The sequence below is a fragment of the Mustela nigripes genome, chromosome 1, assembly GCF_022355385.1.
Source record: "Mustela nigripes isolate SB6536 chromosome 1, MUSNIG.SB6536, whole genome shotgun sequence".
NCBI classification, from domain to species: domain Eukaryota; kingdom Metazoa; phylum Chordata; class Mammalia; order Carnivora; family Mustelidae; genus Mustela; species Mustela nigripes.
This window is the reverse complement of record NC_081557.1, coordinates 180488136-180503124: the sequence shown is the minus strand read 5'-3', so window position 1 is coordinate 180503124 and position 14989 is coordinate 180488136. Positions and strand designations below refer to the sequence as shown.

The 14989-nt window shown below is 39.5% G+C and overlaps 1 protein-coding gene and 1 long non-coding RNA gene across 3 annotated transcripts in view; one reads left to right on the top strand and one right to left on the bottom strand.

Moving 5' to 3' along the window:
• LOC132002777 (uncharacterized) overlaps positions 1-14989 on the bottom strand; it is a 39965-nt gene that overhangs the window by 10117 nt on the left and 14859 nt on the right. The gene's annotated exons all lie outside the window — the stretch shown is intronic.
• The window catches only part of FABP2 (fatty acid binding protein 2), a 32129-nt gene that overhangs the window by 10238 nt on the left and 6902 nt on the right, over positions 1-14989 (top strand). The window lies entirely within an intron of this gene.

Genomic DNA, 14989 nt, shown 5'->3' with positions numbered 1-14989 from the left:
CTTACTTAGTCTATCTATTCCTCTTTCTCCTTCTAGACCTCCTTCCTCCATGTTACTCCCTATACGTGCCAATTAAACAGAAAGTCATCACCAATTTTTTGGTTATCTCTTATGTGAGGGGAAAAAAAAAAAAAGAAAGGCTGAGGTGAATGTTTTATTGCAAAGGAGGACAAACAACATTTGCTGGAATCTGCTTATTCCAGCATAATCCTCTAAGTGCTCCTTTATTTGCCCTAAACAAGCTTGTTAGACAGCACAGTCATAACCATCAGTGACATTTCAGCCAGTTAATCATTCATTAAGCTACCTAAGTCGGAAGAACTGTTTTCTTTGAAGTTTGTATTCCCATTTTCAAGTTGCCCAAACTGACCACTTTCAGAAACAGACTCCTTTCTTCTTGGAGGATATAATTTATATTTTTGGAATATAAAGTTTGTTATTCCCCACTAGGGATTTTTAACTATTTAGGACAGTGAGATATTAGCGAATGTTTCCCTTTGCGTTTCCCGGCTACAATCACATCCTTCTTTTTACAATCTATTTGACAGGACAATTCCACATCAGAATCCATTCTTCCATTCCAGAGCAGGGTTCCTGGGCAGAACTAACCCAGGCTGCTACCTGCCAGGCAGAGCAAACAATTTGGAATGGAATAGGCAGAGAGCATTTGTAGACGGCCCAGGGTGTCCTGCCGTGGCCTAGACCTCGAAAGGAACACGTACTTTCATCTATGTGAGCTGATTTTACTATGGGCATTTGGTCATCAAATCTAATTCAGGAATTTTGCCTAAGGAATGGATATGTGCACACACTGGCAGAAAGGGGCACCAGCCTCCGGGATACAGCATATACTTAGAAATAACCATTACATCGTGCTCTGGCTTCAACATGGAGAATACAGGGGTCTGAGAAATAAAGAGTAAAAGTAAAAGTTGCCCTGTTGCCACCATTTCCCATCCCAGCTCTAGCCTCTATGAATTAGGAGTTCTATTCCCAAGAGGCCAATAGAGAAGGAAAGAAGTCACCATCTGGATGGAAGGAATAATTTGTCAGAAGACAGGGTTGTTCTCATACTGTGGGAGCAGGAAAAAATAGGTTTGGTACCCAGATGATCCACTGAAGAGTCCTTTAGTATTTCTTTCCTAAACTTTGGAGGAAAATGGATAAGTAGGGCTGCCACAGTGTGAGCCAGAGTCCCAGGCTCCTCGGGAAAATCTCTTAAGGCATGGCAAATCTAGAATGCGGAACGGAAGGGAGAGATTATAAACTCAGTCATCTCCCCAAGGGGAGCTGCCTTCCTGGGGCTAACAGCTCTCCACACTAACCATCCACGTTTCCCCAGAAAGAAAGACCCATCAGCATCCTCGAGGAACTGGTTTTTTTTGTTTTTGTTTTAAGATTTTATTTTATTTATTTGACAGACAGAGATCACAAGTAGGCAGAGAGATAAGGAGAGAGAGAGGAAGAAGCAGGCTCTTCAATGAGCAGAGAGCCCGATGCATGGCTGGATCCCAGGACCCTGGGATCATGAACTGAGCCAAAGGCATGAGGCTGTAAGCCACTGAGCCAACCAGGTGCCCCAAGGAACTGTTTCCAGATGAAGTGGACTTATTACATTAAGCAAGTTGATCCACGTAAGGCAAGAGATAGACTTTACTGGATGCTGGATATACTGACAAGATTGACCTCTCACTCCAGCCACTTCCAGCCCTACACATGCCACACCACGTATACGCACAAGGAACTCACTGCCCAGGTTGTCGGGACCATTGGCAAAAGCCTAAGGGAGCTGCCCAGCTCCTGGTTGCACCTTCTCTCCAGGGGCAAACTCTGTCCTGTCCCTGCGCAATGAGAGTTCAGAACAAAAATCCAAACCCCTCGTCTGAGTGAGGCGCAACTCTGAAGGGTTTTTCCAGTTCCAGACTTCCTCAGAGGACTGGTTAAGGACTTGGTTGTTATGACAAAGCAGACTAGTTTCTCCCCACTGCCCAGTCCTGCTGCCTCCACTCACTTACCGGGGTTTTCCCAAGAGCACCCCAGTAAGCTGCACTGAGTTATCTGTCTTCAAGTCTGTCTCTCAGGGAACCCAACCTAAAATAAATATGAATAGTGGCAATTCCTAAATGAAGGGATTATTGAAGGTTCTTATCTCCTTTTTGCTTATCTGCATTTTCTGATTCTCAACAATAAACATAAATTACTTCTGTAGTAAGAGCTATAGATTCATATATACACGTTGCACAGATATAAAGTTTCTTAGAGTCATTAAGTTCAGGGAGAAAATAGCCATTTAGGTGTGAGTGACCTACAACATACAAAATGAAGAGGAGATATTTGAAGGAAAGAATATTTTATCACATTGTTATTTAAATTTTTATTTTTGTAGTTATTAGTGAGTGTGAATAAATATTTCATGTTTAATGACCAAGAAAATAAAAAGAAGAGGAGACAAAACCAAAACAGACAGATTTTATATATTAGTGAAAAAAATTTTAGTAACAGACAAAAGAAAAACATCTAGAAACAAAGAATTGATTGAAACTGACTAAAAATATAAAATATGTATGTATAGTAGTAAAAATTAGAGTATTAAAAATAATATATAACATATGTATTATATATATTATATTATTATACTATATATTTATATATACTATTATAATTAAAGGAATTAAATTGTTCTTTTAAAACTTTTCCCATAAGACAAAAATGATGTGTCAGATTGGCAGATTCAAAATTAGCACTATCAAATTTTTAGAGGAAAAATAATTATCAATGAAGATGTGGCTAAGGTACTCTTACATACACTGTTTTACGGATGGGACACTGATATACCACTTTGAAAAAGTTATTTGGTATCATTTTTCCCCTATTTTTTAAATCTGTCTTCAAGGGTTTTTTAAATCCAAGTTTCAAATGCTCATTTGTCCTCCAGTAACTTCTCAGAAAAGATGTTTATGAGATAAATTTTTTGAGAAAATATTCCAGTGTAACTGGAAAACATTCTAATACTCAGTTGACAGTTTGGATAGAATTCTAAATTAGAAAAGTAAGCAACAATTTCCTTTACATTTTGAAGGCAATGCTCCTTGATCATCTAACTTTCAGGATGCAGTTGAGAAATTTAAACCCATTATGATTACGATGTGTATGGCACCTGTTCTTGTCACCTCACCCTACCCCCAGAATCACAGAAATTTATAAAATTGTTTGTTTTTCCCCACATACATGAAACTTCACTTTGTGCCTGAGTGTGGTCCTATTGTCACCCACTGTACCAAGTACTTGGTGGACCCACTCAGTTTGGAAAACATCATCTTTCAGTTTGGGGAATTTTCTTGTGGCTTACATGCTACATGGCTTCCTGCCTTCCGTTCTTCACATTCTGAATTTCTGTTTCTTAAACATTATGATTCCTAGACTGTTGCTCTAATTTTCTTTTTTTTTTTCTTTTTAATATATTTTCTGGGATGTTTCTTTATCGTCCAACTCTTTTGTTAAGTATTTCATTTCTTCCATCTTATTTTTAATTTCTAAGAGTGGTTTCTGGTTCTCTGTTCGATTTTCACGGCATGCTATTTTTGTTCCAAAGAAACATATATTCTTAAATTTCTGAAGATATTAATGATGGTTACACTCCTACTTTTTTCTTAAGATTTTTTTTTTTTAATTTGAGAGAGAGAAAGCATGAGAAGGGGAAGTGTCAGAGGAGAACCAGACTCCCCGCTGAGCAGGGAACCCAATGCAGGACTTGATCTCAGGACTCCAAGATCACAACCTGAGCCCAAGACGCTCAGTTTGCCGCTGGAGAGAAGGTCCAACCAAATGAGCCATGCAGGCGCCCTGCACTCCTACTTTTATTTTTGAGGTTTTATTCTTCCAACATAGAACTAAAAGAATTTCATCAATTTGTTTTGCTCTTTCTTTTAGATTAGAGATTTCTTTTCACAAATATTTTTCTTTTTGGGGTGCTTCGGGTGGCTCACAGGGTTAAGCTTCGGCCTTGGCACAGGTCATGATCTCAGGGTCCTGAGGAGCCTGCTTCCCCCTCTCTCTCTGCCTGTTTGCTTGTGATCTCTCACTCTTTCTCTGTCATATAAGTAAATAAAGTTTTTAAAAAAAATAAATTTCTTTTCCTTAATTAAATGTTCCTTTTTCAAGGTTTGTGACTAAACCGCTGGTAAGTTTGTCAACTGTGAACTTCCCTTTGGGGGATCTAGGTGGGCCATTTGTTGGGGAAAGTGCAATGCCATTTTCTTCAGATCTTTCTCCGTGGGCTGGTCAGATCCCCCAGAGAAGACTCTTCTAAAATCTTATACAGAGAGTAAAGGCCTGGCTTCCAGTATTCTAAAAGTGAACAGGGTAGATCTCTCAATAGTTAATAGGCACACATTCAATTAATCTTCCTATTTCTTTACAGTATTTTTGTCCTTAGCTGTGTCTACTTTTCCTCAGTCAGTTCTGTCCTAGCTTCTCTGGAGAATAACTCGGCTGACTATGAGGGACAATTGCTCATGGGCTTAGCATAGAGAAAGTGATTTGAGAATTTAACTGCTTCTTTACACTTTCAATCAGTTCACTATATTTCAGCTAGCTCCTTTAATCCCATCTTCCAGAGGCACCAATTATGGGGTCTTCTGAAGATTCTGCAGTGTAAATTAAGTTCGTTCTCCGATTCCTTCCCTTCGCCCCCTACCCTAACTTAGGTTTGGCTTTCTCAGTTCTACCAAGCAGTTTACCATTCATCTGTTGTCCTTTCCTGTCCTGTCCGGATTTAAAAATTTTACTGATATTGCTTCATCTCTCTTTCCCATCTCTGTGGATTTTTGTCTTTTTAAAAGCTTTAGTGAGACCTTGAAAGAAAATTAGACATATGTATTAGAACTACTGTCTTTACTAGGAAGTGGGACTTTAAAAAAAGGAAGATGCACAGAGTCTATTACTCAGTAATTTCACTTTTAGGTAAACTCTTGGTCCATGTGTACCAGCAGCAATGGGCAGAAGTATTCATAGCTTTATTGACATATCAACAAAAAGTAATTCATGGATGAGTCTCAGACACATAATGGTTAGTTCTTTAAAAATTACAGAAGGATATACACACTATGAAATAAATTTGTTCAGTTCTAAATAAGAAATCCTAAACATGTATTGTCAATTACTGATATCTTTAATATATCTAATTAAACCATTAAAAAAGCAAAGCAATGATAAACAATCAAAAAAAAAATCAAAGCAGTAGTTACTCTTGGTTGGAGAGAAACAGAGCGTTAAAATTTGGGATGAAAATAAGGATCTTCAAGAGTACTGGCAATTGTTAGAGTCCCTGGAAGCAAACCCTGATGCAAGAATATGAGTATAAGTAGGAAGTTATCCCAGCAGGTACTGGTAAGGGAGTAGAGAAGTCAAATGGGAAGGGAAGGAGGAGAAAGGAAGTCTACACAGGGTGAATTACAAGCTGATTATGACTGAGAGCAACCGAGGCTCAGTATCACTGGGGACCTCTTGAACACTGTAGAGAATACATGTCAAAGTCATCCCACCTGAGGGACAAAGATGCTCAGATATCTATCAGCTCCTGCCCATTATTACTTGAGGGTTGCTCCTGATGGCTTCATTCCCTGGCACCTCCTGCAGGACCTGCTAGCCGGGACTGAGCATGGTTCTCAACCAGAGGAAAGCCTGCAGTCTAAGCCTCTCGGGGGCTTAGGGCAGAGAGCCATTGGTGCTTTTGGGAATAGTGAGCATGAAAAGAGTAAGCCTCCTATGGTATTATTCTACTTTTTAAATTAGGAGTGGCTAAAATGGGATTTATTTGGTTATTTGAAATATGTATGTAAAATGTATTCTTTCACATCAATGTTCATGTTAATTAAGAATATTAAGTAAACTTGGGGCACCTGGGTGGCTCAGTGGGTTAAAGGCTCTGCCTTCGGCTCAGGTCATGAACCCAGGGTCCTGGAATCGAGCCCCGTGTCAGACTCTCTGCTCAGTGGTGAGCTTGCTTCCTCCTCTCTCTCTGCCTGTCTCTCTGCCTACTTGTGATCTCTGTCTGTCAAATAAATAAAAAATCTTTAAAAAAAATATTAAGTAAACTTGTACATGTTTCTTGAATTCCCATTTTGTTCTTTGGAAGATGTTTGTTAGGAAATGTGAACTTCATAAATCCTTCATTTTCACTGGCCTTCTGCTCACTTGCCACGATGGGGCCGTAGAGTCTCCAGTGTCACTGGGCCCTAATTCATTCTCTGAACGAACCGGCCTCCACTGCAGAAGGGCTATTGTATGGTCATTTACAAACCAGCAGGAACTTATTTGCAAGAACTCTTCAGACAGTATATTTTAGGAAAACAACATATTGTGAAATTCAATTTATGTGTCTGTTTTTGTATTATTTTTACATAGTAAGGTTTTGGCATTTGGGGTTTTAGAATTCCTATGCCATGGGCAAAGACAATTTTTTGGATCATGATTAATTCAATTCTCAATTATGTTATTCCAAGGAGGAAGAGTTCTGTAAAATCCTCTTTTCTGTGGCCAGCATATTACAGTTCCATTTAGTGAGCCAGGTGCATTTTAGGCTATGCTTACAGAACAGGGTCATTCAACGGACCAAGGTGATGACAGCTGACACCTGGATGTTGCTGAACCATACACGGCAGCTGGACTCCAGGGGCTACCTTACTAATCCATGCTGGGTTACACAAACAGGCCAACAGTGCCTTAATTGGTTTTAGAGACTTCTTCCTAACTACTCAGAATCATTGGAGCCAATAGCTCTGTATGAAGTCAGCTATATAGACAACACCTGTTTATGGACTAAATTACTCCTTTAATACGTCAGCTTAAAAAAAAAAAAAACTTTGAGTATAAGTTTCAAAAGAATCTCAGCGCCTATAATGACAGGCATACCTGTATTCTTTGACACAAAATTTGACTTAATCCACTATATTAAAACAGTTGAAAACACTCTTCACAAAGGAACTGGCAATTTAGTAGCTTGAAGGTCCCTCATTTTCTTCTGAATAATACAGGCTCATCATTCTACCTCTGAAGGGGAGTCTCTATTTACACTCCCAACAAACTGATCAGAAAGTACGGAATGAGCTTTTTCAGAAGAGCCCATAAGAACTGACTCTGAGAGGTGGAGATGTAAGCAGAATAGGGAAGCTGGTAACAGGCATGTTTTTTTTTTTTTTGTATATTTTATTTATTTATTTGACAGAGAGAGATCACAAGTAGACGGAGAGGCAGGCAAAGAGAGAGAGATAGAGGGAAGCAGGCTCCCCGCTGAGCAGAGAGCCCCATGCGGGACTCCATCCCAGGACCCTGAGATCATGACCTGAGCCAAAGGCAGCGGCTTAACCCACTGAGCCAACCAGGCACCCGGTAACAGGCATGTTTTACGGGACATCTCTAACAGGAGAGTAAAATGTACTGTGACTCCCTTTAATTTTATACATCAAAATGGCCTCAGGGCCTACTTGGTGAGGCAGACCAATTTCATATTCCCTTTGTAACTATAAATATTTCTATTTCACAGCCATTAGTTTAGCCATCTGTTACAATGGATTATTCATTAGTTTTTGAAAACTGTCCTTTAAAAAAATTTATTTATTTATTTAAATGATCTCTATACCCAATGTGGGGCTTGAACTCACAACCCTAAGACCAAGAGTCACATGCTCTTCTGACTGAAGCAGCCAGGCACCCCCAAAGATCATCTTTATTTTCCTTCATATACAACCGTAGTATATTAATGGGTGGACTGATGGGTTGATGGGTAGATAGAGGGATGACAGATGAATAACTATAATTTAAATTGGAAGTTTTGACCAATACAACAATACGCAAAATACATTTCAAAGGGAGCTCTAAAACCACAGAGCTCAAATTTCAACATGTATAAAAAATCATGGCAATTGGGAGAATTTTTTTTTTTCTTGAGGAAAATTTCATTGGAAAGATAGATGCACTGTGGGTGAACAATGATCAGAATTGTTTGCAATGTACCTCAAGACAGTCATAGAATTCACTATCTCCTGCACTAACCCTGTCTTTTATGTAAAATATTGATATCTTGGGGTGTCTGGGTGGCTCAGTCAGTTAAATGTCTGCCTTCGGCTCAGGTCATCACCCCAAGGTCCTGGGATCAAGCCCTGCAATGGGTTCCCTGCTCAGTGGGGAGTTTGCTTCTCCCTCTCCTCCCCACTCCTGTTCTCTCTTGTTATCTCTGTCTCTCTCAAATAAACAAAATATTAAAAAAAATAAAATTTGATATCTTGCCCATCATATTTGTTTCCATTAATATTTATTTTTTTCAAAAGTTTCATGAAAATATTATTTACCTTGCTGATTATTTTGGCATACCCTTTAATTTTGCTCTTAAGACAAGTGCCTCACTAGGTTGACCCTAGTCCCAGTCCTGAGTGAGGGGTACCAAGTAATGACATCTGCCTCTTAACCTGTGCCTGCTAAAGCACACTAATACAGCAGGATAAGGCCAGATAACTAGGAAGGTATGGCACACTCCTCTCAGAGTGGGTCAGAAGTATGGGAATTCTAGGAACTAGATGAAAACTAATGGTAGGAATATTACCCTGGGGTCATTTTAAAAAGTGTCCTGTCCAAGAGGATGGTCTGAGAGGATTGAAGACAACCAAGTAGCTGGCAGGCAGAAGTTGAGAGGCACTGAGGATGAGGCACTGCCACACTTGGAGAGCTAGACTGAGGGCCAGGGCAATAAAAGGGACCCCACCTCTCTCTACCTTTCACTCTGCCCCCCAGTCCTAGAGGTCAGAAGCAAGAAGGTTTACGGAAGACTCTTCCCCAAAAGATTGCTGGCTTGCCTGTGGGCCCAGCCCTGGAATGAAGGTAGAGTGTAGATGAGAAGTCTCACCTTTGAATGAAGAGTATTCTTTAATATGTTAGGCAAAACATTCTTAAATATTGGATTAAAGCTATGGTTTTGATACGAATGTGGCTTTAGAACTCAAGGTCCTGTTGCAAAATTCCAGGGGCACAATTCCCATTAGAATCTACTGGAGTTAAACTCTAGGAGACTCATACACGAAGACTACAGTGCAAGTGATGACCCCTAGAGCTTTGTGACTCCAAGGCCCTGATAGAACATTTTATTACTTGAATGGGCAGAAAAACACAAGGGACTGCCTAGGTTTTTAAGCAGTCACAGGAAAAAATTCCTAGTGAATTTTTTCGGCATTTTAGTTCAACTCCATAAATTGTGCTCATCCAACCCATGGTTACAGAAAGATAAGCAGAGGAATGAATGGATGAATAAACAGACTGTGAAAGTTCAGTTTAAGTTTAAAGAGAATGATTTTATTAAATTAATCTGTTTCTTTAACAGGGAGATGATTTAAGAAGCAAATGCCTACTGAAAAAGGAACAAACATTCATTGGGGGCAAATTTCAATGTCTGACTGGCTGGGGTTGTTTAGGGACTTTATCTGTATTTCAAAGGTTGGTCTTCCATATAGATAATACCGCTGCAAAGAGAAGACTGCCCTTATGCCCTTGGGAGATAGCATACACATCTGGCACAGCTGGCGTCTGCTATCTTGTCCTCTAATCTAGTCTGACAGCCATCTAGAGCTTTCCCACATCTCTGTATTTTTCTTTTCTCCAGTCTCACTTTCACCATCTTATTTTCAGTTCTCATTTCTCAGCAAGGTTATAGCAATATTTAATTAGCTTTTTCTTCCAGATGAGTCCCTCAAATCCCTCCTCTACTTGGTGCTAAATGAAGCCTTCTAAAATATGAATCTTGAGCAAAAGAAGATATGTGCATGGGTCATGTGCATGGGTCTCTATGCACAAACAAACTTCTAGGAGTATACACATATACATACCTAGTGTACATATACACACATATGGATCCATAGAAATATATATATACACACACACACAAATATATGTGTCGTTGTATTCAAACATACTTAAAACTAGACGAATTGTATATAAACATAATATTAATTATTTACAGTTGGTGGGATAATAAGTCCTTGAATAATATTTTCTTTATGCCCTTTTGTACTTTCTAAGTTACCTGCCTTAATTGATCATTAATTTAAAAAAATTCTTGGCACCTGACTGGCTCAGTCAGTTAAGCATCTGACTCTTGATTTTGGCTCAGGTCATGATCTCAGGGTTGTGAATTAAGCCCCACATTTATAATACAAATTATAATTAAAAATTATAGTATATATTTAATATAAATTATAATATTATGTTTATATTTATAATATAGATGAAATATTTATATTTCCCAACTACCTTGGGAGATAAAACCTTGAGTAACTTTCACTTTTCTTTGAGCTGAGCTGTATTTTCAAAATTTTCTATAGTGATATACACAGTTATGGCGGTCCGCCCACTAAGTGTGTTTCTCCATGGCAAGGATGTAAAGCTATGGTATAAAGAAGCCAACTGATGCTTTTCCTAACATTGGTAATATTTTCTTGATTTCTACAGGATTACTTCTGCCATGCCTGAGAAGTAGTGCTTTGGCAACATTATTGTTTCACTCTGAGATTAAAGTTTGCTTCATTCCAACAAGGAGTCAAAGTCCCTTGTAGTAATCTGCCAACCAGATAGCTGTGGAGCCTATGATCTGCAATTGACTTTCCTTAGGAAAGCATATGGATGGAGACTCCTCAATTTAGTTGCAAAATAGGCAGGGAGTCAAAATATTACACTGGGTAAATCCATGACCCTAGCATCAGATTAGAAGGCAGTGGGGTACTATTCATTATTAAACCAACTGTTAGCTGATCAAACTCTCACACGCTGAACCCAGACTGGGAAACAAATGGCACTTCTAGCCAGGCAACAAAGGCTTTAATTAGGATACATAAGCTTCCTTTGTACCTATTTTGTACCCATTTTGAATTGTCTCTGCCCCTAAATCTGAAAATCTCTTAGAAGAAACAACAGGTTAACAGATTCTACAATCAATACAGTAAATGTAAAAGGGTTCTGATGGCGATACTGGAGTTCAGGCAAAGAAGAGTTAGCCCAGACCAGCAGGAAGGGGGAAGGCAAGGCAGTCTGTTGGTTAGGTGACACTGAGCTGACTCTGAAAGTCTAAGTGACTGTTAGGCTGGTACAGTAAGTGATAAGGGGTGGATTTACATGCAGAGTTAAGAAGATGTACAAAAATATAGAGATGGGAGAGATCAGAGCACCTTGGATAGGGGAAGAATAAAGCGAGGTGAACGGGAGAGGTAAGGAATACAGAACTGTATGCTGATGGCAATAAGGAATCACTGAATGATAATATGCAAAGACAGGACATGGCCACATGTGCATTCTATGAAGGTAATTCTCTAGCCAAAATGGATTCTGAGAGACCAGAGGAGGGGAACACCATTTAAATTATTGTAGCAATCGAAGCCAGTGATGGCAACTACTAGAAAATACAAAGAGGGGTTATATTTAAGTGACAGTAGGGAGTAAAAGTTGATTTGTTGATAAAATAGAAAGCTGAGAATAAAGGAGAGGAAAGATGTTAGAATTATCCCTAGAATGGCAGAATCATTCACTGACACAGGAAATAGAAGATAACAAGGCTGAGTGGAAAGTTAAGGTTCTTTCTGGTTGTGTGGAGTTTGAGGTGCTGATAACACATGCAGGCAGAGAAACCCGGTAACGAATAAGTACCTGGTAGGAGAGAGATCTGGGTTGTAACTCTAAATTTGGAATCACACAGATGGAAACTGAAGACACGGAAACGAAAAAGATGGCCCAGATAGACTGTGTGGAATGAAAAAACATCTTAAGATACAACTTTAAGGAGTCAGGCGAGGAACAATTTGCCCATGGAAGAGTCTAGAAAGGAGCATTCCGAAAAGTAATTTGAATGTCAAGAAAGAATCAAGTCAGGAAAAGAAAAGGAGAAATTTTAAAGCAGGGGAGAGTCAATGATCTGGAAGGCTGCAGTGACCTAAAATAAAGGCCAAGATGTGTGCATACTGTTTGGCAACAAAAAATTCATCTATGACTTCAGTGAGTAGCTTCAGTGGAGTGGTGAACATGAAAGCTTATATTGCAGTAGACTGAGGCACTAACGGAAGGGAAGAATGTAGAGACAAGCAAAGATTATTTTCTCAGAAAGCCTGGCCATATAGGGAAGGAGAAAGACTGAATAGTTTCTAGTAACTTCAAAAGAATCCAGAGAGTCTTTTCATTTCTTAAAATGGAAAAGACTGGACCATCTTGATATGAAGGAGAGACGATCCCACCTCAGCTTAATAAATCAAAGAGAAAGAGAGGGGGCAAATATGAAGATGCAGGGGGGAAAAGTCTTTGCATGTGCCTCACTGTTACAATTTTAAGCCTTGCTTCCTCTTGACTGAAACTGTATATATTCATTCTTCTTCTATACTTTAGCATAGTGCCTGGGTCACAGTAGGAATCCTAATATTCGTTGAGTAAGTAAGTGGATAAAAGAATTTATAGGAGTAAAGAAAGTACTAACAGGTAATATTGAAAATCAGAAGGCACAAAAATTGAGGGAATTGTTATCTGATGGTTTATTTCCCCTGTGAAGTAATGTATAAGTCATCTGCTGGAGGCCAGGGAAGAAGAGTATAAGAAAATGATTAAATCCAACATCAAAAAAGTAAATAATCTGATTAAAATGGGCAGAGGACCTGCATAGACATTTTCTAAAGAAGAAGATGGTCAACAGAAACATGAAAAGATGTTCAACGTCCCTAATCATCAGGAGAATGTGAATCAAAACCAAATGAATTATCACCTCACACCTGTCAGAATGGTTAGTATCAAAAAGACAAGGAATAACAAGTGTTGGTGAGGATATGGAGAAAAAGGAACACTTGTGCATTTGGGGGGAGAATGTAAATTGGCGCAGCCCTTACGGAAAACAGTATGGGGTTCCTCAAAAGTTAAAACTAGAAATGTCGTATGAGGGGCACCTGCCTGGCTTGGTTGTTAGAACATGTGACTCTTGATCTTGGGGTTGTGAGTTTGAGCCTCATGTTGGGTGGAGAGATCACTTAAAAAAACAACTCTTGTAAAAAGAAGGTAATATCATACAATATGGTAATTCCTCTACTGGGTATTTGCCCAAAGAAAACAAAAACACTAATTGAAAAGATATATGCACCCTTGTGTTTACTGCAGCATTATTTACAGTAGCCAAGATAGGGAAGCAGCCCAAGTGTCCATCGAATGATGAATGGATAATGATGCGATGTAGATAGATAGATAGATAGATAGATATAACAGGCTAGACATAGTGGAATATTACTCAACCAGAAAAAAGAATGAGAGCTTGCAATTAGGTACAACATAGATAAACCTAAGTCATAAGATACAGAGAAAGATATATGATGTGATTTTACTTACATGGAGAATCTAAAAAGTAAAATAAAGCAGAAACAGACCCAGGAATAGAAAAACAAACTGGTCATTGCCAGAGAGAGGGTTGGGAGGATGGCAAAATAGGGGAGATATAGGCTTCCAGTTCAAGAATGAATCAGTCACAGGAATAAAAGGCACAACAGAGGGAATACAGTCAATGACACTGTAATATCGCTGTATGGTGACAGATGATGGTGACATTTGTGCTGGACACAGCACAACAGAGTTGCTGAATCACTATGTTGTACACCTGAAACTAATATAACATTTTATTGAGGTCTGTTAACCAGACCTCAATAAAATAATTTTTAAAAAGAATAAAACTCTGCTTTTACTAGGAAAAAAAATTATTAAAGGAGCTGTCATGAAATGAGGAGGGAGTTGACTGGACACAGAGAAGTCTTGCCAGGCTGTACAGACAATTCAGCTGAGACTAGGAACCACACATGTGTAATAGCACAGGGGTAGGTGCAGGAAAAATGTGCAAGTGTGTTTTTTGTTTTGCTTTGTTTTGTTTTACTGGCAATAGGATATTGACTAGAGAATGTAAAGAAACCAGGAGGGGGCTCCAATCTGGGAGCAAATAAAGGAAACTGACTGATGTTCTCTCCAAGCCAAGCTTTCTTGATATCCCAAGATATGGGAGAAAGTGAAGAAGCTGAGAGGATGGAGAGTTGTGGTCAGAGAGTCCCATGCTAAATTTTATAGAAGGAACAACTCTAGCAAATGCAAATCACAGGTTATTATCCTGGATTTAAGTGGATCAAGTATAACAGAAGTAAAGGTTACTAGAGATGAGGAGGTTAAGGAACTGTGAGGCCTGCATGACAAATGATTTATCTATATGGACTTTGAGGTCATCCAGGATGATGGCAGGATACAGATGATGATGCCAGCTGCCAAGATCTTCACTGATAGATCTTCAGTGGTAGATAGTAATGTTAGATGGGGACAGATGATAGATAATGATAGATGAGGTAAGTGGCAGATAACTATGATGAAGTAGGCTGGAAGGTGATAGCCACAATGGTCTCAAAAGAAAAGACTTTCTTAGAAAAAGGTAGAGGGGCAGAAACATAATGGTTTGGATGGGGCATGGAGAGCTGAGATCATGCAAACCCATCTTCCACTTTTTGTGGTATGAAGAGCATATGAGATGAGTAACCTTCCATCCAAATTGCCTGAGGGAGACTGATCACTTTGGGGATAGACCTAAACTACAAAGAAGGCAGAAGATGAAGGAGTTATAAACCCTTCATGCAAGGGGCGCCTGAGCGGCTCAGTTGTTTAAGGGTCAGCCATCAACTCAGGTCATGATCCCAGGGTCCTGGGATCGAGTCCTACAACAGGCTCCCTGCTCAGTGGGGAGCCTGCTCCATCCAAATTGCCTGAGGGAGACTGATCACTTTGGGGATAGACCTAAACTACAAAGAAGGCAGAAGATGAAGGAGTTATAAACCCTTCATGCAAGGGGCGCCTGAGCGGCTCAGTTGTTTAAGGGTCAGCCATCAACTCAGGTCATGATCCCAGGGTCCTGGGATCGAGTCCTACAACAGGCTCCCTGCTCAGTGGGGAGCCTGCT